Source organism: Motacilla alba, chromosome 1 (genome assembly GCF_015832195.1).
Source record: "Motacilla alba alba isolate MOTALB_02 chromosome 1, Motacilla_alba_V1.0_pri, whole genome shotgun sequence".
Taxonomy (NCBI): Eukaryota; Metazoa; Chordata; class Aves; order Passeriformes; family Motacillidae; genus Motacilla; species Motacilla alba.
In genome coordinates this window covers 59,444,847-59,460,946 of record NC_052016.1, presented here as the reverse complement: position 1 = coordinate 59,460,946, position 16,100 = coordinate 59,444,847, and positions in this window count along the sequence as shown.

The window sequence follows — 16,100 nt, the reverse complement described above, 5'->3', positions numbered from 1 at the left end:
AGTCTCTGCTGTTGCTGAGACCTGTACTGTTGTGAATATGCACTGACTGCTGTGGATTTCTTTGGCTTTTTTCCATATAATTGAGTAGGCAAATAGCTGCTGCACTAGTTTTAAAAACTTTGAGTGTATGAGTCCTGCACATATTTTAGCCACTCTGAATAAACAGCTCCTTTCATTCAAACATATGTGCTTACAGTAATAAAGATTTGGCTATACTGTAATTAGTCATTAGTCTCTGACCAATTAACAAAAATATTTTGAGGAAAAAAAAAAAAGCCAGGGGGTAGAAACAGGATTACACAGCTTTATTTATACATTATCCAAATTTAACTGGATAAGGCACAAATATTTAAAGGAATGTCATGTCATGTCATGTCATTCTAGCAAGAAACTACAACTAGACCCTACTGGGGAATTAAATCAATTCCATAGGATTCAAAGGCAAAATACTTGGAAAAAATATAGATAGATACCTGGCTACAGGGAAGACTTCATGGAGTAATCTAATTTGTATATACACAGAAGTTATATTTGTCTCCACACCAAATATGACAAATTTGATATTTTTACTCTCTTTTCTTAAACAAGGTGGGGCCTAATGTTATTTTCAGTTGCTGGGATTGTGGTACCTTACTCAACATTATGCATCTTGCTCTCAGAGATGGGCATGTAAGATTTAAACCTATGGGGATCACAGCTGTTATTAGTTTTGAAACAAATTTTCATTGGAAAATGTTGGCACCATATAAAGCGAGCTTTCTGCTGGTCTGGCAGTTTTACAAATAGTTAAAAAATTTTAATTCATTATGATAAGAACAGCAATGATATAACAGAATGCCTGAAACTTTCATTTAAATATTTTTTTCCATCACAGTTGTATTTTTTTGCATGCTGAAATAAATTAAGTTAGTAGATAAATTTCACAATTTTATTTTTCTAATAACTGGGAGAACTTCATTAGAATTTTATTTTGCAGGCAAAGTCAAAATAAGAATTTTCATAGTACTCAAACCTACACTTTGACCATGAAGTTCCCATTTTAACTTGCCCACTCATATGATAGGTATCGCTGAGTTAGTATGCAACCCTACATTCTCAGAATAAGAAAAAAAAATTTTCTCATAAATTGGCTACTTTTGCTCTGATGCTGGAGTATGAAACACTTTCCTGGTGTTCTCCTGCATGGAAAGGTGATAGTGCAGTACGGGATGTTAATGCCATGCCTACAATGGATACAAAGAGAGATGCTGAGCTGAATAAGGATGAAGAAGGGGAGACACAGACTGCACAGCTGCCACCACATCTCAGATTCTTGTGCCTCACCAGCCTATGAGGATGGTGAGAAACAAAATCATCCTGGCTCTCCTTCTTTCCCAGTAAGTTCGCATCACACCATGTCCACAATCAGTGGCTTATTTGGATTGGTAGCTGTATATTCTTTTCCCACTCAGGGATGAAAGTCAGGGTGCACTAGGCAGCAGCAGGGTCAGAGGACATAGCAGCACAGCATCTTAAATGTCTTTATTGGGCTCAACTGCTGTAAAGAATGATACAGTATTAGGTAATAATGCAAAGAGTTCCTCAAAGCAGTAGGTACAGTTGAGATCATGGGGCCCTTGGGATGGTAAATCTATTACACACCATTCTTGTTTTCCCTTTCCAGATGCTGTAACACAGTCTAACGGGACTGCAAGAGATATTTTAAGTGAAATCCAGTGTCTCTGCATTTCTCATTTTTGTTTTTTTTAATTGTATTCTACAGTTTCTTCTGGCTTGTCTGCAGGAAAGTTTGTTTCAGGAAAATCTGATTCAGGAAGGCAAATAGGTGAATCTGTCCTTCCAGACACGCTGTATAGCAGAAGTGTCTAGAGGAATATTTTTAGAGCTACTCCTGAGGTAAAAATATATGATAACCAAAAAGGTAAAGCCATCTGAAACACATTTTGTAGGAAATTACAAGCATTAATCTAATCAGAAGGATAATATAAATTTAACTATTACAAATCCCTCACCCATTGTAAAGTCATGCTTTAAATATATCTACAGAAGAAAATATATGTTGAGTATACTTTCGACCAGTCCAAGAAGAAAAAGAGCCTATATGCTCACTGAAAGGCTCAAATAAAGTGTTTACCAATTCCTAAACTATTTACCTTCTTTGGTTTCATTGAAAAATGTGACCATTTTTTCTAATGTATATAAGCCTTAATGAAATTAGATGTGATGAGGCCTCATAAGTGAAGATGTGAGTGCAACAGTCCCTGTCTGTGTACTGTGTTCCACTGTCTTTCTCTGGTCAAATGTGTGTTCATGTAACCCAATCTTTCAAAAGCAGATTTTACACGTCTCCCAGTTATTGGAATAAATGCTGAGAACAAATTCAAAGCCTCCATGTGAAACCCCAGCTCCAGGGTTCAGCAGCAGTGGAACCAGAACAAAGACTTTGCTGATTTCTTGATTTGTCGAGAGAAAAAGAGAGGCACAGGAGGGGAAAGCAAGAGCCAAATGAAATCACAGTTTTTCTCTACACTTGGCTCCTGGCTGTCCAGCAGTGATTATTCCAGTTGTCTTTGTAGTTTTCCTTTGCGTGCTTTATCAAGTGATATAACTGTATGGTATGGTAAGCTTATACTAAAAATAAAATCTGTTTAAGCAGAGCTACTTAAAGCTCTAATTCTTATTCCTCTAATGAGACTCATTTTATTTATCTCAATTTAATAATCCTGTATATAAAGACTCCTGTACAAAGCAAAGAAAGGCACTCCAAATACTCATTCTGTTTGTCATTACCAGAAAATTATTTCAAATTACATCTGTTAACATTTTTTATGGAATTGTAGTCTGCAAGGAAATTTTTAGCAATAAATTAATTTGTCTGTTTGTACTATAAGTTCCTCAGAACTCCTGACTGTTTGGATATGCTTAAAAGAAGACATTTTGTAAAAAGATTAGATACACCCAGTGAAGCCACATCACCCTGGGACATGGCACATTTTTCCTTTTAAAACCCAAGTAGAGGTTGCAGAGATAGGAACCTGCTGTGTGTGAGGAGTGAGCTTGCATGTGTTGCTTCAGGCAGGGCAGCCTCCAGATAGTCCTGGAGGTTGTGTACCACTGTTAGACAGTCAGCAGAACAAGCACACACAGACCTCAAGTCTCAAGGCATCAGTAAGTTCAGCTGGATAGTCCTCTGCAGCTGCCCCTTCTCCATGGCATGCCAGAGAGATTACATCTGAACAGACAATGGTCAGATATCTACCTGTAGGCCCCAGCTTTATGGTAATCACTCTCCTGCAACATCTTCATCTTCACAGTTCATCCAATTTGAAATCATCTTTCTTTAGCATGGATGGCTGCCATACTCAACACCAAAATGAAGGTCATACCTCTGCCTTGCCTCTTACAGTTGTTTTTCCCTGTAGGAATACAAATATCAAATTTCCAGGAATCACCAGTTTCTGTCTCACAATGACAAGGTTCATCTCATCCTCCCCTTTCAGAATTTCATACTTTTTACCCATGCATTCTGACATCCAAGACAAACTTTTCTTTGATCATTTAGGATTTGCACTTCTACTATACTTTAGTTCTGCTATCTATATCCTTCTCTGTGGTTGATCATCACCCCATGAGGTTATAACATCTTTTTCACACTTCCTTTTCATTCACATGAATATAAATTCCATACAGTTCTTGCACGTATTTCTTAAAGATATTTCAAGTTTTTCATTCCCAGAATTCAAAATGTGACATCATTATGCTGCACCTTTAGTTTATCATTATTTCTCCATTGACATCACAAATATGAGTTATAAACACACTTACGTGTATTGTCTGGTTCACTACTATTAAGTTCTACTCTCCTCAAGTGATTTTGGTAAGAAAAGTTTATTTTCTTTTTACCTATCTCATTACTTATTATTGTATTTGCTGGGAAATGCCCCGACGAAGGCAGGAATGATGCATCTGATTCCATGTTCTCAGAAGGCTAATTTATTACTTTATTATACTATATTATATTAAAGAATACTATACTAAACTAAAGAATACAGAAAAGATACTTACTCAATGCTAAAAGGCTAATAATGAAAACTCATTACTCTTTCCAGAGTCTCGACACAGCTTGGCACCTATTGGCCAAAGAGTCAAAACAACTCACACCAGAATCCAACGAAACAATCACCTGTGGGTAAACAATCTCCAGACACATTCCACACATGAGCAAAACAGAGGAGAAGCAAATGAGATAAGAATTGTCTTCCTTTTCTCCGAGGCTTCTCAGCTTCCCAGGAGAAAAATCCTGGGCAAAGGGATTTTTTCAGAGAATGTGAATGCCACAATTCATGTCTTTGCAATCCACAGCCTATATATAACTGACTTACCCTCACTTGTAACTCAATCTCTGTACAAACCTTGCTAATCTATGTTGAGGAGTACACTTAGCGCTGGTATCTCAGTGTGAGCTGCAGGCTGAGCTCCGGGGGGACTCTGTGAAATGCCGACCCTTTGCATAACAAAGGACCTGTGGCCAAGTGAGGGGCACTCAGAACACCAGCATCCCCACCCCTCTAACACGTCTTAGCAACTGTCCCGGCATGGTCTGGCATTGCAGGTAAGTAGCTACAGCGAGATCTGCATGAGAAGTTGCTGCGTCAGCACACAGAAGGTCAGAATGCTGGAGGATGATAACACTGCAGAAATGCAGCTGCTTTGCAGAGTTTCACTGTGATCAGCAAACAGCTGTGTGTGTGGCTAGACAAATCATGTTGTATCTGAACTCCTGAAGGTCTTAAGAACCCTTTGAAAAGCACATTTTTGTGCCTCTGTTTGACAGGAGCACTTGCCAAGAATTCTCTATTCACCCAGATATTTCTGCAAGGTTCCTCATGTATCCATGAGCCGTGAGAGCATTTCTACAAGGTTCTGCATTTTGCTGTGTGGATCCATCACTTGACTTAGGTTTTATGAAACAAATATGAGAACTAAATATTAGCCTAAATATTTTCTTAAAGTGTGAAAACAGGGAGGGCTTATTTCTTTCACTGTTAATGTTCTCCTTAGTTTCACACTCTAAGCTGTGAAGTTAACTTAAAATACTTGTGTACTTCAAGGCAATTTGTAAAAGAACTTGCTGGAAGATGCAGGAAAATTAAAAATGTCTAGATAGTTCCATTGACTGTGCTGTTTCTCAGTGAAAAATAGCAAGCTAAGAAGCATTACATATTAAAAATTTGTTACTGGTTAGTATAACTGTTAGATGTTATTTCAAATACAAGCATAGGTCTGGTGGGTTTTTTTCAGTCTAGCAGCAGATAATTTAAGAAACTTGGATTAGATATGGACTGCATACATTAATTTTAATGCTGAGAATTTTTCCTCGATGAAAACTTTGCACATTTGGATTACTAGAGCACTTCCAGTGTGCTTCATACTACATCATCTGAAGTGAAACTTTGCCTAAGGCAGTTTTAAAATGTCAGCTGTTTCAAGTATTTTGGCAGATCTTTAATTCTTTCCCTGTCATTACTTCATCTCCCAGCCTCTTCAAAATGTTGAAACTAAGCGGAAGCTGTTTTGCCCAGCACCAGAGCCTGTGTAATTGTCAGCTGTGATTCCAGACATCAAGAGCAGGTGACTGCATGTGGCTGCTCTTGCTGCATTTTGGTGGGAAAAAAAGAAAACAGCTGCCCATGCATATCTGAAAGTACAAAACTTTAGAAATCTGCATCATCTTCAAAACTGACCTCAAGTTATAAGAAGTTATGAGAAAGCTATTGAGGAGTTTTAAAAAACCTGTTACACTGTGGGGAATTATGTTCTAGAGTTAGCAAGCCCTGCTGTTGGTACTATCTGCCATCACTGAATCACCAAGGGCTTGACACGAGGATTATTTGTTGTGTTTAGGAATAAACACATTTCTTTGCCAGTGGGGATAAAGCTGCTTTGTTATATATGTATAACACTGAAAGTGCAACTGCTTTGATTTATCTCTGGAATCTCTATAATTAAACAATTCGTTTGAAATAAATTGTATTTATATATGGCTAAAATCACTGAGTTACACATTCCCATGGAACTTATGGCCCTGGGAACAGAACAACAGTTTTCAGGCAGCTTTCTATCCACACTAGGAGGGAATCTGATTCCTCAGAGACCTTGCTACAATATACATTTCTATAAATTAAAAAACATAGTGGGATACAGCTTGTGTGTTAAAAAGAACCAGTAAAACTTACAGTTCCATTCCCTCTATTTTTCCCTATGCTTTGCTTTTTGACTGTGAAAAAAACAAATTATATACTTACTGCGGATTTATAAACAGCTACGCAGGACCGTAGAGAGCTTTTTTTACCTAAGACCTATTTTTTCAGTAGATTATGCTGGGTTTTATGTCAGCTAATAAAAATAGTAATAGGCTACAGCTCCCACCAGTTTATGATCCTATATTGCTGCTCCAGAAGTATGTCAGCTGAGGTGTCAGAAATAAGGCTAACTTTTTTTCAAACACACATTTTTCAGAAAACAAAAATACAAATTCAGCAACTTGAAAACTTTTTGTGTATTTGTTTTGCTATTAAAAATTTTTTTCTTAAGTACATATTTTTTAACAAGTTCAAAATAAAGCATTTCAAATTTTCTGTTCAAATTTCTCTTCATTTTGAAAATTTTTTTCAGTTTTGTTTGTAAATCTTAAAACTTATTTCCAAAAATATAATGAGTGTGGGAAAATTTCTTCCTTTGGCTGACCAAGAGTTTAGGAAAAATATTGAGAAATTAACAGGAAATATGCTTTCATTCATATGATTATGTTTAAGAAAAAAATATTACCTAGGTGAATGTCACTGTTGAGCCAGAAATGACACAAATTCACTTGAAGGCTAGTTTGCAGGAGAAGGAAACTTTAATACGAAAATCCTCTCTTTTATTGACAGATTCGACACCTTCTACTTGATTGGCTAATTAACAAAAACATCTTTCTCACAAACAGCCCTTGAGAAGAACAGAAAAACAGAGTAGGAAAACACCACCTGCATGTTGTTTATACTAACAAGTTATCATCGTTTCTACAACTCCCTAAAAAGTCTCACAAGTCCACTGTGAGAAAACTAAGCCTGTTTTCTCGCTCTCTGACCAGGCTGCTGCATCCACAGGTGAACTCCCTGTTCAGAAGACCACATTTTTTAAACCATTTTTCTCATTATTAAAATTGCTTTTATGCCTTCCTGATCTTCCTGTACTTAGAGGGGGAGGTATAAAAAACGAGGGAGAGTGACTTCTTACACAGGCAGATAGTGATAGGACAAGGGAGAATGGTTTTAAACTAAAGAAGGAAAGATTTAGATTGGGTGCTAAGAAGTCTTCTGCTGTGTCTGGTGTACACAAAAGTGCCTTTGACACAATCAGGGTATTTGGGGCTGCAGTGCATGGGGACTTTCAAGAGCAGACCACCTGGAGGTTACACAGTAGGAGTATCTTAGGGTGATTGACACAGTTCAGTAGGGAGGTATCCATCAGTATGTCTATTATGTGGAAATTGAGAAATTTGGAGTCATAATCTTTTTAAAGTAAGGCCAAGAATCATACATCTAGCCTGATTTTGAAAATAGCCATCTACTTCTTACTGCCATAAAAACATCAGGTATTTACAGAATCTTCTTTCAGCTTTACAACTGAAACTTTACACAACTAGTCCAGAAGTTACTTTAAATTCCATTTCTAAGTCTATATGTTAATAAAGAATTTTTTCAAGCAGGCAAACTTACTTTAAATTCATTAGCCAAATAAATTCCAAAGCAGGTGAACAAGAGGTTATGTAAAAATCAGAAGAGAGAAGAACTTCCTTCCTAAATTTCTCAAACCTTTGCAGACAAAGTGTGGCGTAATGTTTTGTCTGTCTTTGTTGTGTTCTCCTGCCATGACTCCAAGTCAACACAATAGCATCTTATTCCTGGCAGCAATGAGCCAATAAAGAGACTCTCCAGCAGTTAAATCAATGTGTTTGGAAGTGCCCTTTTTCTCAGATCTCTTGCTAATTTTTAGAGGAAAAAACCCTCAACTCTTCAGTTAAAAGATCTCTTATTAGTTTCCAAATGCTAGATGAAATAATACCTGAGGAATGTTATAAGCTACACTTTAAGCCAAAATCTGTCTGTATTCCTTCTGAAAAGCATGCTTTTAAACTCAGTGAATAAAAATTATGAAGTTTTTCTAATTAGTTCCAGGTTCCATAATAATTTCATTAAAAATATACCTAAGGTGCAAAGTAACCTCTTCCAAAAATTGCTTGATTTCTAAGAGGATCTGAGGCCCAAAATACCAAAATGTACCTTCTTGATACAGTAACAGAATGAAGTAAACAGTAAAACCAGATTTCTTTACTCTGATTTTGCCAAAGCTCAATAATGACCCTAACAAAGTAGGGCTGGTGATTAATCATGTGTGTAATTAACACTTGCTGTTTAAGGAATTTTTTCTAGCAGAGTGAAGACAGTTTTATCTCACTGAAGGCTGTCGATGGAAAGATTCCTGACTTTCATTTCAATGTGATCAAAACTTTTCTGACTAACTCCCCTTTGTCTTTCGGGCCTCCCAAAAGCCTTCATTTGAACTCATGTCAATAGTAGAGCAAATGTAGGAGATTGGTAGAAGGTATGCAAATACACAGAGGGGGAAAATGACAAGAAACCTTTTAAGAACCTGTTTTTGAGGAGAGTTTTCTGAGTGTAATTATATTTTGATTATTAAAGAGAAACTCCGTCTTCACAAAAGTCACCAGGGTTTTCTGCCAGCTTCAGAAAGGCAAGGATCAAATTTGCCTCTAGCAAGTTTTCCTAATGCTTCTTCTCTGGATCTCTTCAGCACCATGATTCTGTGATATGATTTGGAATAAATTATGAGATATCTTTTCCTTGAATCCAGAACTTTTTTTTCATAAGAAAGAAAGCCCACAATGTATTTACTAGTTCATGGGGAATCAAAAATAAAGGCAAGTTGAACAGAGATTTAAAACCGCCAAAGTCCGGCATTTGCATTTCATCATCATAATACAAGCACTTGTCTTTAAACAACTGCACTTTTTTAACCCTAAAATATTACCTTCAATATAATGTGATCTAATTTATTGTGTGTTAATTATTCTTTTATCATTTTCCCTTTCACAATGAGAAGTTTGACAGCATGGTCCATTTCTCTTTGCTTCTCTCTCAGGCTCACTCTTTTTGCTTACACAACTTACCCTTAAATTCCACTTTCTGGATTTCAAATGAGAGGATAAAATTCTTTTAGGGCTATCAGTGCACAGAGAGACCAAAAGAAATGCAGCTGAAGTTGTATCACATGTAACCTAAGACCCATGGAAAAGAATGAATCCAACGATGCGTCATCTCTTTCCAGAGGCCAAGCTCTTGTGCCATTCTGGCAGTGTGAAGCAGAAGATCTGGGAGTGATTGCAGAGAGAGTGCAGAACCCGCCCTCTGGTACTCCCTCTGGCAACAGAAAGCTCACTCAGAACTTACTGCCCTAGTAAGTACTACTCTTGTACTCAACAGTGAAGTAAAGGTTTGCCTTGTGATGGCACTGCTGTTCCCAGCTGGATCTACTGACCCCTCCAATGCCATGAGCCACCACCTTCAGAGATGGCTGTCCTCAGAGCCCTGAGCTGGGCAGTGCAAACATACTGCAAAGAATTCAGCTGAATCCAGCTTCCAAGTTTTATCAGTTCTGTTTTGCTTCCATATCCCTTCAGTTATCAGCTCTTCTAGAAGCAGGCAAAGGGAAAACCACCAAATAATATTATGTGGTTAGCCAAGTTTCAAGGTCTACCAAGTGCTTTTCACTAAGAGAAACTGAAAATTGAGTCAAGGGTCTTTGCTACAGAGTTATGTCTTTGCAACAGAATTAAAGCAAAGTGAAGCCCCAGTTATTCCCATCCTGCATGGATCTGAAGATAATACTGACCAGGGAACAAATGGAAGTGAGAAGGCCAGTGATAAACTGAACTTGCAAAATAAAAGGCGTTGACTCATTCCAGCAGGTTTTGAAACAGCCATTCATAATGAGTAGGCTTGGGGAAAAAAAATGAAATGGTTTTGCATTGGAGCTTATAATTTAATTATATTGTATAAACTGGTGGAGCATTTTGCAGTAATTAGAACATGGACTTCATGACTCAGAAAGTCTTTGCCAGCACGACAGTCTGGTGTAAATCTCAGATCATGCATTCTTAGCTATTCTCATCATGTTTTTCCTTTTCAGTAACTTTGGATAAATGATAACTTTCTGTCACATGGTAGTGCCATTTAAACAATCTGAAGAGTTTTTCTTTCCATGCCAAGTTTATATTCACTGGAGACCTGAGTAATACCTTGTGTTCCTGAGCAAATCTGCTCACTGGGGAAGATTCTGTTTCTTTTGTTCTGTTGGAAAATTTCACTCTTCCAGAATTTTTCCACAGATCATGCTCTCAATTATGTGGGTGAAAAGAAAAAAAAAAAAAAAGCCAAAACTTTGGCCTCCAGTTTTTCTTCACAGGCTTTTCTGACTAATTAGGTTTTCATCCAAGTATCCAAAAGTACTAATCTCCTATTTCAAGCATTTAGACCACACCAGAAAAAGACAAACCTACGTGTATCCTCAGCAAAACTCCTTCCTTCTTATAAGGTGTGAAATCAGACTTAATGTTCTCCTGTTGTAATGTTGCTTTATGGCCATACATCAAAAAGCTCAAGGGTTCACAGCCTAGGACTTTGAGGCCAAATAGTGCAACTCTGAAAATATACACAAGAAATCTTTATGGATCACAGCCTGAGAACCAGACAAAAATACTGCCCAGATGCACTTTACATTTCCACTGTTTGCTCCTTCCAGCTTTTGGTGGTAAAGCCAGTCAAAGGTATTTGTAGCAGCTTGGCCTTTGATATATAACTGGTACAAACAGAGAGCTCAAGCTCTGGAATACACTGAAATAAAGGTCTCCACAAGAGACACAGAAGTGTCAAATGTCAGTATCCCCAAGCTTTCACAGGTCTGCATTTCTCTGTATTTATTATTTTATCCCAAACCTTGGGATAACCCCTTTTGATGAAATAGAGTGTAGAATCAATTAATTGCAGCTTCTTCTGTCACCTCAACTACTTGATTTCTCATAGTTCATATATCAGCTTCAAATAAGATCCAAATCTACTAAAATCTCTTTGCACTACTGAATTTCATAGGGCACTTTCTGGTTTTTGTCAGTGGTGGTGCTGCTCTCCCCATCAGTCTGGATTTTGCATCAGCGAGATTTTCCCTGAGATGGGCTTCCCAACTTGCTCGTGCCTTTCATTGACACTGTTTCAAGAAAAGCTTCACTTTCACACCAGATTAACTCCTTCTTACAGAAACACTTATATGTGAAGCAGTAATTTTTCATTCAATCCAGATTTTCATGCTCATGTGTGTAAATGCAAAATTCTGATTTTATGTAAATAGTTCAGCTGTACTTTATTATTTACATTTTTCTAATAATACATTTAAACAGATTTCTCTGTCTCTCCTTTTGCTTTCCATTCTTCTAGTTTTTATATGACATAGCCAGATACTAGGAAGGCACTAGAAGTGAAACCTGGTAATAACATATCTATCCAAGACAATGTAGTTTCCACAGGAAACTGCTGTGAAAGAAACAGCATCTGTCATACAGCAAATTAAACTTAGATACCTCAAATCTTCTTTGGTGACTTTACAGGTAAATTCTCTGGATATCTAAATATTAAAGGGATTCTGTATATCTTTCTAAGGATGGTCACAGGAACTATTAATTTCTAAGGCTGAATAAGTCTTTTTTGTTTGGTTTTTTTTTAATAGCTCCCTTTGAGCTTTCGAGGTTTTTTACTTATTATATTGCATTATATATAAAACCAGCTGTATCTAAACAATATAATTTTAGGCTTTATTTGGGATGCATACAAGTTTTATGTATTCTAAACAGACTTAAAATTTCTATTGACATGAGTCAGTCAACCAGAAATTGTGTTTAAAATACTTTAGGCTCCACAAGTATTACAAATCTTGCTTCATCGATTTTACTTTCTCTTGGATTATGTCAACTCAAAAGAAAATTCAAATCAAGCAGAAAAATTTCCTGTTTGATTTGCAAGCTTTCAGAAAAATCGTGGTTACTAGAATTCATGGCTTACCCATCAAGTACATGAGAATTGCTTTATCCATGTACAAACATACAAGATGTTCCAGCTGTGAAACTCTGAGCTGAGATGGAAAGAGGTCGGGGTGAAGAATATGATTAGAATTAAATTAATAACTGGAAGACATCAGTGATAACCAAAGGGTCCAAGCTGAACATAAATTAATATGTATTAACATGTTAGTAAGGAGGAAAGTAACTTTGATGGGTATTAAAGCAGAAGAGTTTAGATCTCTTGGAATTTAGAACTGATGAAGAGAAACTGTTTACAAACTGGGGATCTTTACCCTGTGTTGAGAGTCTTTCAGAGTGTGCTCATACCCACCACAGTATGAAACACATCTGGGAACACAGCTCATATCAATCCTCTCTGACATCTTCCTGGCTTGCAAACCTAACTGTATAGGCATGATGGAGCAGTTTTCCAAGTATGAGCCTAAATACAAAACTTGGTGGAGATGCAGGGGGTGTTGAAGATCTCCAGAGAAATCTGGTGTTAGCCTTAAGCACATTGAATGCAGGAGGTCCAGCCCCTGGAGGTTTCAAATATCACAACTTTTCTTCACTGCAAACACACAAACTAAAGCATCTGCTCAAAGTGCAATGCTTGAAATGTCACCAGCAAGTTCAAATTGCCTCTGATATCCCAAGTTACTGTCCCAGACCTCTTCACCAAAACTCAGATCACCCTAAGGCATTCATAATAACAATATAAGCAATCTGTAGCAGTGACTAAGGAGCTACAGTCACAGGACCACTATGCAAACAAGACAAAACACAAAAAGTACCCTAGTTTGTACTGCAACAAGCTATAGCTCCCTATCACACAGTTCCACAAAGGAAAACAATCCTTCTGCAGCTTTTCCAAATTCATGATTTCTTGGTGATTTTTTAATTTATCTCTCTCTGGGGAAAAATGTGAACTTCACCCCAAAAAGGAGTGTTAGTTTCATATTGCAGCTTAGAAATGAAAGCCACCTGCATATCAGCAACATCTAGAAGTAGGACACACGTGTCTCTGGGCAGCATGGTAGAGGAGGGAATCATAACACAGACAAGCAAGGACAGCCGAGGAAAAAGCTGCACGGGCTAGGAGGAAGATGGTCACAATTAGAATCACCTAATACAAGAGTGTGTCAGGATGACACAAAAAACGATGCAAAAGGACACAAAAGAATGGGGGAAGAGAATAAAATTATAATTAACTGCATTTTTATCGTACAGTGAAACAATGAATAATATAATGTTGATTTACAGCTTCATCTAAAAATGGTGTGAGCTGTACTTGTCACCAGAGGCATTATGTTTGGAAAGAGTGAGTTTCTCCAAGAGACAATGTACCTGTCAAAATGCAGTGTTCCTAATGAAAATGGATGAAACTCCCAGCCTAGAGATAAGACAGTACCTCATAAATTCTTTCTGCAAATTTGGTGCAAATTGGCAAAGGAAACAGGATAATCTGGAGAGCTGTTAACACAAGGTGATCAAAAACGTATAGAAAGTTTCCATTCAACAGTCTAAGATTATTTTTCTTTCATTTCTGGTCTATGTGACTACAGAGCCAAAATAACTTCATGTTTTGTTTCTCTTTAATTCAGTATATTTCTCGCTGTATCTGACCAATGGCTTTGTGCTACATGTGAAGAGGTACCTAAAAATCATCTGAACACACAGACCCAAGTATCCATCTGTGTTTTTTGGTGCCAGAAAAAAAAACGAATTCCTTTTCTCTTTCACCTTCTTTCTACTTCTCATCCACAATCTTAGAAAAAAAAATGTTTATTTCATTTTTAAAACCTGAAAGCTGAGCCACCTGACATGGCTCACTTATCTGCAGAGATAAGAGCCTGTTGGAGAAGGCTGATGCTGCAGAGCTCGTGCCAGGCTGTAAATATTGGAAGAGGCCATTTGATCTAAAAGGCTTTTTATTTGAGCCAGCCTCACATCCTTACATGGGCACTCACCAGATGAGCTTTGTTGATTTTCTGAAAACAACCCTTCTAAATGATTGTGGAATGAGATGACTTATTACTATATGACTTGTAGGATAAATATTTCCAAAATAAAACTAAAGTTTCATAAATAAGTGGAGGGGGGGAAGTGTTGAAATTATGGTTGTTTATTGCTAGAAGGAAAAACACCAAATAATAATTTCTGTAAATTTTATGCTGACTACTGGAATAAACAAAAAAATGCTTATCCACAGGGGACTACGTAAAGCAATAGATGAGGGTGCTTATAAATAACTTGTGGTAATGAGGGAAAGCTGTGTATATTTTTCTTCTCCACATGGGATAAGCCAAAAGGAGAGTAAGCCAAAAAGACTTATGTCAAGACTTTTGAAAACCACAAACAATTTTGGCTCCTATGTCTACAGATGTCCTGTGAGAGCTGGATTTATAGGTAAACAATGTGTGAAGCTGGAAAATAATTAATGGTTTACAAAAACTATTCAACATTAATTTCTGGAGAAGTAGACATTGCACATGGCCTGCAGTGTCTGTACAAGGCCATGAAGGTACAAACCAATGTTATGGAAGAAAATCAGCATTTCCCCTTTAATCAGAGGGGGACCACAATATCACCCCTTCGAATGAGTCTCTTGTCACAACCCAGGAAAGAAAGAGGGGGCTGGAATTGTGCTGTGAGAAGGACATGCAAGGTTTCACTTACTCTGCAGCATGTATTGTGTGACAGCACCAATCCTTAGAACATACCAAGAAGGATTAAAGTCATATATTTCCACAGGCCTCTGATGCTAATTTTTTTTTTTTTTTGCATTTTAATAATGTGATGCTTCATACAAAATACATATACTATAGGCAGTCTTCCAGGACTTGTTCAAAAATATATATTAAAATATTCAGCTAATATATTTTGACAAGTAGTCTTGGTAACAGGGCTCAAAATGTTTCTGCTTTGGTTGGTTTAGATGTTTACCACACACTAAGACATCCAACATGCCATCAGAAAGGAGTGGAAGGCAGTCTATAAGCCTTGCATTGCAGAGAACTTTTTAATCTCCCTGACAGTGTTATAATGGGATGTAGCCAAACTGAAAAAGGGGAAGAAAATGAGTTGTCTACCCAAGGAGAAGGATCAGAAATTAACTTCTCTCTGGAACAGAACTAAACTGTGCACTCAAGGAGAGGAAAGAAGCTGACCTCAGCCTGACAGGATGTTTGGAAAGGGAGCAAGCACAGCACAGGCTCTGAGATTCTGCATTTTCAGGATCTCTCTATCCAAGGAAAAATGGCATTTGTTTTGAATTAGTGTGCTAAAGACAATGGGCTGGAAATGGCTGCTGAAACGTTCTATAGACTGAAAACTGTCCTAGACAGCAGAAAAGAAAGGTATTTGTCAAGGTTAATAGGCCTGGAAAGATCCTTTGAATCCCCTAAAATGCCAAGCAAGCAGGACATCTTATCAGAGAGGTACGGGGCACATTTGCCCTAGACACTATGTAGGATCCCAAAATTGTCTCCAACACCATGTAAGAAGTTTAATGTTGATGTTAAATGTCTTAAGAAGGCAGGGGAGGGGAAAAGATGAGCAGACATCTGCATGACACCCAGTATAACCATGAAACTTAGCAAGGCCAAGAAAGTGTCTGTGCGGCATTTAGTTGCCAGCTGCAGTTAAATCACTACAGGAAGACAAGTAAGTTACATGTTTCAACTTGAATGCATTTATTTCTTTATTATCAGTGATTCTATAACACATTTGAGAGCATTTTTAAGCCTTTTGCAAAGCCTGTCTTTCGTGTGTGTTTATCACAAGTCAGGAGGCTACACTGAATCCCCAGAGGACTCACATGGAGAAGTGGACACAGATGAACCATTAAGATTTCTGTGTTGGTTCAGGGGGCTGCAGAGACTTACAAGCATAAGAAACACATAAAGTCTGTCCAGAAAATACA